The following is a 12,445-nucleotide window of genomic DNA, read 5'->3' as shown; positions in this document are numbered from 1 at the left end:
TTTGGAATATGTTATTTTTAAGTGGCTCCCGTGGTTTTTTATCGTGTATTACCTAAAGAGTTTTATTTGCCTATTAAATAGCTACTTTACAGTTCTGTCCATTTGGTTTCTACAACAGGCACGTTCCTTACAAAGACAATCTCTGTAAAGGGCTTTTTTGTGACATAACTAAGTCAATTAGAAATTTAAATGTGACATTGGCAATTTTATCTGAAAAATAATTAGCTAAACATAAAATTCCTGAAATGCATTTATGTGGCCTTTCAACCTCCCTTGAGTCATAAGTAATTCCTTTGTGCTGTTAAATAATCAATAGTGAGGCTGACAGTGGTGTTGTCAGATTGCAGCATGTTTTGGATATACCCAAGTGTCTTCAAACAGGTGGGGTCTGGTAGCAAAACAGCGTAGCCAGAGTAGCAGCGTGTTGAAGGAACATTGAATGAATGTATTAAATATCATAGAATGGATTTAAAGCAGCAAGGTATTGTACATATGAAATTCAGTATATGTATGCACTTACTGTTTTCCTAATGCAGAGCCAGGGAGAAAATTTGCCCTCCTTGGATCCCAGAGCACCATTCAAGCCATGGGTCATGGTTTGCCATTTTGGTTTTAACTAGGAGGAAAAAGCTGTTCAGACAGTAGGAAACATTTGGAACCTATTAAAGGAGGCTGCTTCACATCAGCCTGTGAGTTACTGCCTTAGACGTTCTCCATCACCAACCACTGCTGTGTAATTTTTAGAGCTATAATCATCCCACCTGATTTTAGGCACCAAACGGATATACCTTTAGGTATATTTTAGGAGTTATGTTGCTGAAGGTTCCCTGTTTAGTCAATGGAGAACAGAAGCAGCCTTGCTTAAGCATATAATTTGTTGAAATGTGTCTGGGCCAAAGATTTTTCAGTGTTAAATGAGAACCCTGGTTGCATACTTTGATTACTGACTGTGCTCACACAGTAATTTGAAACACATTTTAAAACTTTTAAGGTTTTTAGAGCACAAATTGCGGGGAAAAACAAGGTACAGAGGACTTCTCAAATAATTCTGTGAAGGAAAGGTTGATTATTTCCTCAGTACCTGATCTGTGTAGAAGGTTCCGCCTTCTTGTCTCAGAGGTCTGATGATCAAGAAGCTCAGCCCAGTTCAGAAGATGATTTTCTACAAAATGTTCATTAAGCAGTATCCACACTTGAGATGCCCAGATCAGTAGTCAGCTTTCTCAGCCAAGGATAAATGGATTCCGTGTATTTCAGAAGGTTTCAGAGAAGCTGGTTTTATGCAGACTTGCAGTACTATGCAGAAGTCTTATGTTACATCAGTGTGACTGCAGTAATGCTGCTGACTGCAGTGAAAATGAGATGTTTGTAACAGCAGGGAAGTGGCAGTTGGTCCATTGTTTAGGTTAGTCTCAGGAAACAGTCCATCCAGATTTTCTTTTTTTAATGGTTTCTTTTCATAAATATAATGTTTAGAACCATTTTTGATAGAACTCACTGAATTGTAAGTAGGCAGCTAGTAATACAGGCTGCTGGAATCTTACCCAGTTCAGTGTTGGAAGAAGTACAGTCAGTAGCCTTGCTGGAATTCTTGGTGTAAGAGTAGAAGGAGGAAGAAATACTGTTGGATCTGTGTTCGGGTTTGCCTGCCTAGAGTACATAGAAAAGCCTACTTCTTCATTGTAAGGTTATAATGAACTAATAAATGACAACTCTAAATATAAACACTTTTAAAACTAACCTTAATGATACAATAGATGCCTTCCCTGTTCAGTGGGTACTCTTTTCTTAGATATGTCATTGTGGCTTAAATATTGGGGGTTTATGGTATCTTTTTGTACAGTTCTAGGCATTTACAAAAATTGGTGGTGAAATTTTAGCCTGTTTTTTACAGTCTGTAAAAAGAGGTATGTGCAGTGTATTGTGACTCAAAACAACAAGACTCTGCCAGTAATAAGAGTGGAGTATTTATCTGGCTATTTGTGTTAGGATATCTGTATTTGTGTACTTGTGGGCAGAGCCCAAGATCTTTGGCTTGCTGGATGTAGTTGGAGGATATAGATTATTTTGTTACATATTTTGAGTATGTCCCTGTTAACACACACATGAAAAAAGGCAGGGAAGGTTATCTCAGTATATAGGTAAGATTAAATTTTTAATACCTGCTTCAGAAATAGTGTGTTTTGCAGGAGACTGAAGCACCTTGCCAGTCAGTTCATAGAACCGTAGAATAGCCCAGGTTGGAAGGGACCTCAGAAGATCATCTGGGCCAACCTGTCCTGGGAAAGGGAGCCTAGATGAGATTTTTCTAGCATCTTGTCCACTCGTACTTTGAAGACCACCAGTGATGAGGTCTCTACCACATACCTGGCGAGGTTGTTCTAGTGATTGATTGTTCTTAGTTTAAAATATTCCTTTTTTTATGTTAAGATGAAACCTCTCCCACTGCAACTTGTCCTCTCCTTGTAACAAGAGAACCTCTGTCCTTTTGGTAACCACTCTTTACATAATAGAACACTGATGAGGTTCCTCTCCAGGGGGGGAAAGAACTAACTCCTTCAGTTCCTTCTTGAAGGGCTAGGTCCCTCCTTTGGACCCTGTCCGGTTTGTGTCTGTCTTGAGTTCTGGAGACCAGAACTGAACACAGTAGTGCTCCAGGTGTGGCCTGCAAGGCTTGGTAGAGTGGTAGATGGTAGAGTGGTAGTGCTTGGTAGACTGCAGATGCAGCCCAGGATTCAGTTTGCCTTCATTGCTGCAGTGGTGCTGACTTCTGCTCAGCTTGTTGTCTACCAGGACCCACGGGCCCCTTCCACACAGATCTCAGCTTGTCCCAGGTCTTTGGTTGTCATCCCAGCTACAGGGCCTAGCACTTGTCTTTGATAAACCATACTGTTGTTGTTAGCTTGCCCTGCCAGCCTGTCCAGGTCTATTTGTAATACGGCTTTCCTTTCTAATGTATCCACCTCGCCACCCTGTGTGGTGTCATTACTAAACTTGGTGATGGTGGTCTAAACTCCATCATCCAGACCATCTATGAGGGTTTCAAACAGTGTGATGGGCCCAGCTGATGATCCTGGGCATCCCTGACTTGCGACAGGCTGCCAGCCTCAGTAAAAAAGACATTGATCAGCACTCTCCCGAGTGTGACCTGTGAGCTGGTTTCCTGCCCATCTCACAGGCCAAGCAAAGTGCTTGTGCAAAACACGGATTTTATACTGTGCTTTTTCATCAGTAGAACTCAGTGCCTCACAGGGGACGCAAGAAGGAAAAATAACTTGCTCATTTGCCAGGACTGTGAATTATACTGGAATACAGTTCTTTCCATGGTCCCAAGATCAAAGCTAAAGCACAAATTACATGTCCACAAGTTTTAATAAAGAGGTTACAGCTACTCTGGGGATCTTGTAGAGAATAGTGTGGAGGCCAACAAATGCAATAACAATGTGCTTTAATTGCTGTGTCAGAGTCTACCTAATCAGCTGTGTCTCCAGATCTCTGTTTTGCAGTTAACCTGGTCAGATTATAGTTGTTTAAGCTATGCAAAATGACAGATTAATTCTGCATTAATATTTGGTACTGTCATTTTTGTTTTGATCAGTGAATTCCTGTGGATTTTCTTTCCCCTCTTTTCTGTAGAGCTTTTCTTTATAGAAAGACTGCTCAGAACCAGAAGACTGATGGTGATGCCTTTACAAGTACTGTGATCTCAGTGAGAACAGTTTGGGGGAAAAGGGGTTTATACCTTGAGCATATCAGAATGATTTCCATTATACATGCCATTCCTGCCTAATGATTTTGAACTGCAGACTCTCTGTGTATGTTCTAGGCACTGACTCTGTGCTGGTTTGTACAGCAGTGTGAGGGCACTATTAACACAGTCATAAACAAGCTGCTATGTACAATCTTCTTGCTTTGCTGCTAAACCCCTTGCCCCAGCAACCAGCTGAGCAGTACCAGCAAAACAAAAAAGTCAGCATTGATGAGGTCTGTCAGCTTTTGCTTATGACTTTAGTTAGCGAGACATATCTGACTGAAGCAGATGTCTGTTTTTTCATCGCCAGGACTCTTCTTGATGTGTTTCATGCCTATCTTTTTCTTTCTCCTGTAAGAAAAAAAAAAAAAAGTCAAAGCTCCAAATGGTGCAGCATTTTCTGAGCTAGAGTGTTCCCTTTTAGGAAGTTCTACAAGGTACTTTTTGCTATATTATATGCACATCTTTGTCTTCTGTAACAAGTAATTGATGCAGATTTTATTTTCTCAAGGAGTAACGCAGGCAGTTTGTGTGAACTACTTGTTAACAAGTGCTTCTTACAGTGGGAAGGTGAAAATTCAGTTGTGTAAAGCAAGTGAGATAGGGCAGGATTTTAAGCTGATTAGCATCAGTGGCAGAGGTAATAAGTCTGTTCTAGTAACAGTAGTTACATCCGTGAATTTGCGTATCATCTGGCTGGAGACTGACACAAAGTGATCATAATGGGTTTGTGTTCTTGCTTCTACATAGCTCACTTGTAATTTTCATTTTTAGCAATTTGGCCACATTTATAATAGTGTTCATTTCAATGATGTGAAAAAATCTGTTGCTGAATGTCACTTAGTGTTCCCTGTGGTCCTAATAGAACAAAAATTACTGGCTTTCAGAAATTAGATTTTATTTTAGATTTCTTTTTTTGCCAAAAAAACCCTTTAGAATAGCATGTTTGGGAGTTTTGAGATTATGTATAATTAACTAAAATCACTATACTAACTGCACTTTTTGCAGAGCTTTTGTCAATGCCTAAAATGAATATGTATTGTAAAATCACAATTATATTGGAGGAAAAAAAGAGGATTTCCTCATACATTGAAGCAGCAATTGAAGGTGAAAAATAGAAAAAGCTTTATTTTCTAATTAAAATTTGAAGGCTCCACCTAATACTTTAATTAGCTTTTCTCAGCTTTGACTCCCACGGCTGGATACCAAATTCCTGTGGGATCCTCCTAGACCCTAGGATGCTTTAATTCTTCAGTTGGTTGTTCTGTATTCCTTTGTGAGGGAATTGATGGATCCGATATGTGAACATTGTGCTAATAAGTTTCCCCATGCCTCAGAGTTCCTTTTGCTGGAAAACATTTTTCACTGCTGCTTCTCCATCTTCATTTCTGCCACACACTGGAGTTGTAACTCAAGAGCATCGGAAGCACAATTAATTCACTTTTTACTATGCCATACAGAATATTTGCTTGCATATCACAGAGGACATTGCTGAAGAGCTCTATGAAATCACTCTTTGCCCTTGGAAGTATTTGTATCCAGCATCAGGTATCCAGGTCTGTTCCTGTGTTAAGTTCTGGATAAGGTGTAAAAGCTGGGACTGATGCATTTCTTTATCTGTATCAGATAGCAGGGCTGATATTACTTACTTACTTACATCCTTCAGAAGTGCTATGCTCTTTCAATTTTTCACTTTCGGTTTTTCCAGCTCAGGCGTTGGGTTTTTTTGGTTGGGTTTTTTTTTTTTTGAAGTTCAAATATTTCTGTGCTTTAATCTTATTATTTGCCCTTTTGCAGTGGGAATGAACATTTGAGAGCTTTAAATGAATGTTTGATTACAGGGAAGCATTAGGGGAAAAAACGTCATGGTGGAACTGAGAAAATCTTAGCAGAACCTAAGAAATATTCTAAGATATTTTCTGTTCTATTTTGTCTTGAATTTTACAATAACTTTATCTTGCACTTTTTATCCCTTTTTGGTTTAGGTTTTGAAAGAAACAATAAATGTAGTAGCTTGCAAGTATCAGACATTTAAATTTGATGGTTTGAAAGGAGCCTTGTTGATTACTAATGTTTTTGTTATTTGTTCATAAGCACTCTTATAGAAGTTTTACCTATGACTGAAAAAGCTGTTTGGGAGAGAGCACTGTTAAAGATGATCAATCCTGCACTCCAGTGTTGTTTATTTTAATTCCCGTTTGAAGTACAGCATCTTTGCATTCTTCTGAAAACCCAGGCCAAAGTGGTAATGAGTTTGAATAAGCCAGTTTTCTGTGTAGAGTTTCTTACAGTGGATCTCTCTAGCAAGATGCTGCTTTAACAGCATCTTTGTATTTCTCTTACCCAAGCCCTGTAATTTTCCTCTTGCCATTGCTCATGTATGCAGTCTTTGTCTTTCCCCAGCTATTGCATCTGATCCTTTACATAGCCTTTGGAGTAGTTGTTTGTTCTTTTTTGCAAATTGGAACCCAGATTTGACTACAGCCTTGTGAACTATAAGACTAATAGCTTAGGAAAGACAGGTTGACAGGTCAGCACTGGGATTTCCAGTTACAGCCTACACAAATAACAGTAGGATGAATGTATCAGTTATTGAAGTAGCTTTAGAAATTCTGTTTTTTTGAGAAGTCCAACGTGCAAAGCACAGCGCTATGCTCTGCAGTTTGAGGTTTGAAAAGCTGAGGAAGGATTCAAGATGATGTCTTCCAATGGAGTGGACAGCTGCAGAAGCTGCGAGGGTGCAGAGTGGAAGTTGTTGCCATTGATTTCAAATTCAGTAGTTTTCAAAGCTCAGGATTTTTTTCTGATTGAAGGTATCATTTAGGACACAGGGCTAGTCTTACTAGTCAAATTCCTTATGTTAATCAGCCAACCTCAGATTGCCCATCTCCACTGGCACAAAAGAAGGGGGCTTCTGCAAATCCATGTGGTATATGAAAAATAACTCCCCCTACTGAGGAATTCAAAAGGTTGACAGCAGATGAGGGTTTCTAGCTCACAGCAGATGAGGGTTTCTAGCTCATGTTTTGGCATGTATCCAGCTGGGCACTACTACTACTGTAGTCCAGTCAAGGCCACTTCTTTTGGTGGTGCCTAGGTAGATTGTACCTGGTAGAGGGATTTCCATGGAGCTGTATTATTTGTTTCTTGAGACAAAGTTCTGAAGCCTTGGGAATGCTTTCAGGGTTGATTGGTTATTGGTTATTTTTCTCCCTCTTTAGCCTTTTCTTTTAAAATAGGGAGAAAATATCTAAAGGATTGTATTTTAAAACCCACTTAATAAAATTTTAGGGTTAGAAAGACAAGAAATAACGTTCTAAATTAAAGCTTTTTTTTTTAGTCTGCTTTAAATGTAGTTTCTGGGGTCATTCCTTCAAATATAGTCCTTAGCTAAATAACTGTGTGCTATTACCCATATAATAAGACATGTTCTGGATTTGGTTTAAATTGCTCTAAAATTGAGTGTGTAGCCACCCCCTTCACTTGAAATAATTGTAAGAAGCCATTATTCTCATAGTTTTCCTCCCAGCCATATCAGAACTAGTACATGTTAGTAACCAATGGGGGTTAACATGTTTGTCATCGTGTTTCTTGTACAGCATCCAAAAAGAAACACCAGAGGTACTGCAAAAAGCAGGATGGGAAGTAGTTTGTTGTTCGGCTTTTTTTTCTTTCTTATTGACATGGAGTTATACTGCTCTTACCCAAACCCCTATAATTTTCCTCTTGCCATTGCTCATGTATGCAGTCTTTGTCTTTCCCCAGCTATTGTGGCTGATCCTTTACATAGCCTTTGAAGTAGTTTTGTTCTTTTTTGCAAATTGGAACCCAGAATTGACTACAGCCTTGTGAACTATAAGACTAATAGCTTAGGAAAGACAGGTTGACAGGTTAGCATTGGGATTTCCAGTTACAGCCTGCATGAGTAACAGTGGGTTGAATGTATCAGTTACTAAAGCAGCTTTAGAAATTCTGGGCAGACAATAACGTAGATTTGCTTGAAAAAGCTTTGGGTTTGCCTTATTTGTTACTTACTTTAAAGTATGAAAAAAATCCAAATGGGGGAGAAAACCTGAAATACCATAGATTGAATAAAAAATGTTATTGTACACTGAGCATAAGTTGGCCATTGTGCTAAATTCTTCATGAACAGAGATGGAAGCCAAGGGAGCTCATGATTATGTTTTTTGAGAAATACTGTAAGAACTAGAATATTCCAAATACACACACATATGTGTAGGGAAGTTCATGTATGTGATATGGCTATGCATGTATTTATCTTTGTTGTTCAAAATGTGCGACATTTTAAGTAATGGATGTGACAAATACATTAAAGCCAACTAGTGTGAATGAGCTGATGTCACTGAAGTCCAAGGAACTGCACTGGTTTATAATTTGTGGGCAGTCTCTCATCAGCTTTCTAATGGCTATAGTTGATATTTAAGACTTGGCCAACTCTCCATTTGTAAGAACTTTCAGCAGGTTTATAATCCCAGTGGTGTTCTACATAAGTAGGAAGGTGTGAAATCCTAGAAAACCTTTTGCAAAGTTTTCACATTTCCCTACTTCCAAGGGCTCTCACCAGATACCATATAGCATATACGAAATTTTCCTGTCTCAAAATGTATCCTTCTAGTTTTGCAAAATGGGTAAACCTCTGCATCAGAATAGTACCATTTTCAATACATGGGATTTCAATTCACTATGAAGTGGATTCACAAACTTTGAATTCACACTACAGCTGGAAGGTGTTAACTGTTTTGTTGCAAATAGTTGTCTTACTTATGCATACACTTGTGTAGTCTGGAGATTTCCAGAGCAAGTAAATAGCAATCACTGATGTCACGGGTACTTGTATAACAAATGGTGTAAGGTTAGTCACTGAATTATGTGTTAATACTTTCCTAGTATATATTTGTAGTATCATTCATACAGCTTCTAAGTGTTGGCTCTTAGACTTGGTTGAGATGATTTTGTCTTGCTGGAACTTGAGCTCTCTCAGTTTAAAAGTACCACTTCTAAAATCTATACCTGATAATTAGTTGCAGTCAAAGACCTTTCCTGAAATCAGAGACTTATAGAGTGGTTTTACTTTCCTTTTAAATTTGGTGAGAAGATTGCATCATATACATTGGAATAGTTATGTTGGGGTTTTCTCCTTTGCAAGTAGTGACTATCTGTTGATTTTGATCTAAGATTTCTAAAGGCAAAGGAATGAAACCAAACCACTTTTTGAAAAGTTTATTACTCTTTTGGAAACATTATTTCTTTGTATTCATTCAATACAGTGAGTGTTTAAATTCTTTTTATCTGCCACTGCTTTATATTTAATGCATGCTTACGATACTCTGAGGATTTGTTTGTGAGTAATGAGAAATTCTTTCAGAGTCTCTCATGCATTCTGCATTCAGTTCAGAGCAAATTTCAGGTTTAATGAACCAAATGCTTTGGAAAGAAATATTTGAGTGGTCGCTATCGAGTATTTTTGGGTACAAGTGTAAAATATTTACATTGAGACCAACTTTGAATCAATTGACCTTGGTTGTTTGGTTTTGACTTTGCTGTTTTTACTGATTTTTGCATGAGTGTCAATGACCAACGCATACAGCACCAAACCTATGTTATCACGCATTTTCACCTAAAGTGACTGGCCACTTCTGAAAATGTCAGTGATAACCTTAACCTTCTTGTTCCACAGTCCTGTTTTCCATTGGTATGGATACTACTGCTTGACCTGGATCACAACTATCCTTTGGAACTTAAAAGCTGTAAAGCAGATGGGTTTCACAAGTGAAAGATGGTATTGTGTACAATTACCCTATTGGCTTTTGTTTGCCTGTACATAATTGACTAAATTTCACAGTCAAGCCAAGCAAGGATCTAGAGATACATCTTTTAAAGTGTTGAAAGAGTCTTGCTATTCTTCTAATATGACAAATAGAGAATAATTTTAAAAATGCTAGATAGATGCTGGCTGAGTTAGGTAAAATGCTAATTCATTGTAACTGCCAAAGGGTATCTGTTCCTTCAGGTTTACTGTTGGAATCTGACGTAACTTGTTTCTTGATATTCACCTTCAGATGTGTTAACTTTGCAATGTTTAGAAAAATACACGGTAAGCATTTTTTATGTGATAAACATTTGACAATGTTCGTGCTTGTTTTGGTCTTATCTCCTTTTAACCTAATTCCTTGGGTAACTCAGAAGTTTAGAGAATTGAGGACTTACATCTAGTTAGTTACTAAGGCTGTTTGTATTCTGCAGTGATACTTGATTCTGCCGATACAGGTAGTGAAACATTCCAGATATGAGTGTAATCTGATGTTAATGAAGTGCTCCCTATACATCTCATATCAGCTGAGAATTTTGAACCAAATTATGCATGTTAGATAAGCAAAATAGGAAAGATATTCCTTATAGAACTAAAAAAAGAACTTCTTTGAAAGAGTAACTTGGAGAAAAGGTCAGATGAACTCTGTAGATCAAGCCTCAGGTTTATTTTCTATAATATCAATTTCAAATCACAAGAATATTTAATATTTGTATAGATGCAGTCACTGCTGTTTGGGATGCCCTGGTATAAGAAAAGCTGTCTCTTTTGCTGCTTATTTGAAACAATTGCAAAGTTTCTGTTCTTACAGTGCTTCTAATTGCCTCTACAATAATTTTCTGGCTACATTCTTTAACATTAAAGATGTATTTTAAAGTAAAGAACAGATGGTCATTAGTCATTCTTTGAGAGTAATTTTTGTCTAAATCTGACTTGGTCCTGTTGGTAAAGGCAGTGTACTTGATTCCAGCTCTGCAGTGGTTCTTAGGTTCAGTTTTAAATCATCCTGGAGCGTTCACTTTTCTCTGCAGTGGCATAAGCAATCCTGAATACAAAATATCCACTTTTTGAACCTCTTGTATATGGACATGACTGTGCATATGAAAGTATGTTGTAAATGTGAGTGTGCCTACTTGCTGACCTTCCATCCCACAGTGCTGAAGCACTGTGTATGTGCTCTATACTAGGGATTTTTACATCCAAAAGTTCCATTTAGTCGTGTTGTGTGACATGAGCAGTCCTAACGACACACCACAAAATCTAATGCAGAAAAGTCTGGAACAGAAGTAGATAGAAACACATTCTTTGGAGGCAGTAGGAAGTAGGTAAAACTGCATTCCTTCCAGTCGGAGGAGGCTTGGAAGGGCAACCACTATTATTAAAACTGGTCAGAGCTTAGAATTGTGGAATGAGCCTTTCTCCTCTTCTGCAGAACAGAAAAGGACTAAGTGGTTTAGATACTTAAGAAGCACTTTTCACAGCTCTCTGCCCACTTAACACCTTACTTTGAAATATTTCTTCAACTGTGATTTGGAGGGAAGTGTCATCTTTGAATCGGTGCCCCAGCTTTCCCCTGAACTAAGGTCTGTGCTTGTTGGGAGTTTGAAAGAAACTGTTCTGTTGGGGATGTAGAATTACAGACACAGACTGAATTTGTCTCTGCTGTGAGGTCCATGCTTGCTTTGGAGAGCAGTTTGTAGTGCAAATGTGTATATCATTGTAAGATCAGTTATTTAAAATACAAGGGGGAAAAAAAAGTAAGCCTTATTTGGCTGTGTTGCAAACAAACTTTTTTATTTGTATATGTGAGTGTTTGGGTGAATAGGCAATCATCTAACTACATACCATCACAAATCAGGAATTGCTTCCTGGCTCTTAGTACCTTCCATTTTACTCCTTCATAAGACATGTTCTTACATGACCTTTTCATTGTCTTGAACACAGACCTTTCTACACGGACAGGCTTACTATTGTATATATTATATATCCCTTACGGAAAAGCAAAGGAAAAACTGAAAAAGAGAATTCTCACTTGGTTCTCAGCACCTTTAATAAACCTCATCAGTCATGGTGCTGAAGGAACTGTAAACAGAACTAGCATCTTTTTACAAGATTTTGCTTTTGTTATTAGCAATAGGTAACATTAACAAAATGAGTTGCTTGCAGACCTGCTCTTTACTGTGTCTCTGAAAGAATTGGAAGCCAGTTAATGTACTTATGCTGCACATCTTCCATGATATTTCTATTAATCTCCAGTATTTATTTCTTTTCAGTTCTGTTTTTACTAGTGCTTTTCAGATTGTGTGGTCTAATAATTTCCTTTTTACATTCTAAAGGATTATCTGCATAGACTACACATTGAACTCCAAAACTGTATCCCGTAAATAAGTACAGGTGTTACCTGTGTGTTTTATCCTTCAGTAACTGTTCATGTACGCTGCCATAGAGATGAGATTCGCAAGGTACTGAATGTTTTGGCACCTAATAAGAGCAGATTTAACTCAGAATGTGTTAGAAACTACTTCCTTCATTATGCATGCTATTTATGCAGTCAGTAACTTATTTTTAACATAGTAGTTGTCTGCATAGTAGACTGAAGCCTGGAGTTTTGGCCAGCCAAAGTGCAATTAAGTTTTTTTTGTAATTATTAGCAAGATTCATTTTTTCCAGTATGTGGGGAAAATTGTTTAGTGTTCCTCAGTTTCTGACTGTAGTAGAGTAAAAAGGCACATCTCCTTTGGTCAACGCAGTGAATCCTTAGGGCTTCAGTGTAATTACATCCTGTGCTTTACTCCCACTTAAGGGTTTTTCCATCAGCAAAGTGCTACTTTTTCCTAAGTTAACTAAAAATAACAAACTAAATA

General features: G+C 37.9%; 1 protein-coding gene across 4 annotated transcripts in view; it reads left to right on the top strand.

Moving 5' to 3' along the window:
* ZFYVE28 (zinc finger FYVE-type containing 28) overlaps positions 1-12,445 on the top strand; it is a 147,885-nt gene that overhangs the window by 119,047 nt on the left and 16,393 nt on the right. The gene's annotated exons all lie outside the window — the stretch shown is intronic.

Source organism: Pezoporus occidentalis, unplaced genomic scaffold (assembly GCF_034315485.1).
Source record: "Pezoporus occidentalis ecotype Australia unplaced genomic scaffold, CSIRO_AGI_Poc_V1 ctg58, whole genome shotgun sequence".
NCBI lineage: Eukaryota > Metazoa > Chordata > Aves > Psittaciformes > Psittacidae > Pezoporus > Pezoporus occidentalis.
The sequence above is the reverse complement of the archived record's forward strand: the minus strand, read 5'-3'. Positions and strand labels throughout refer to the sequence as shown.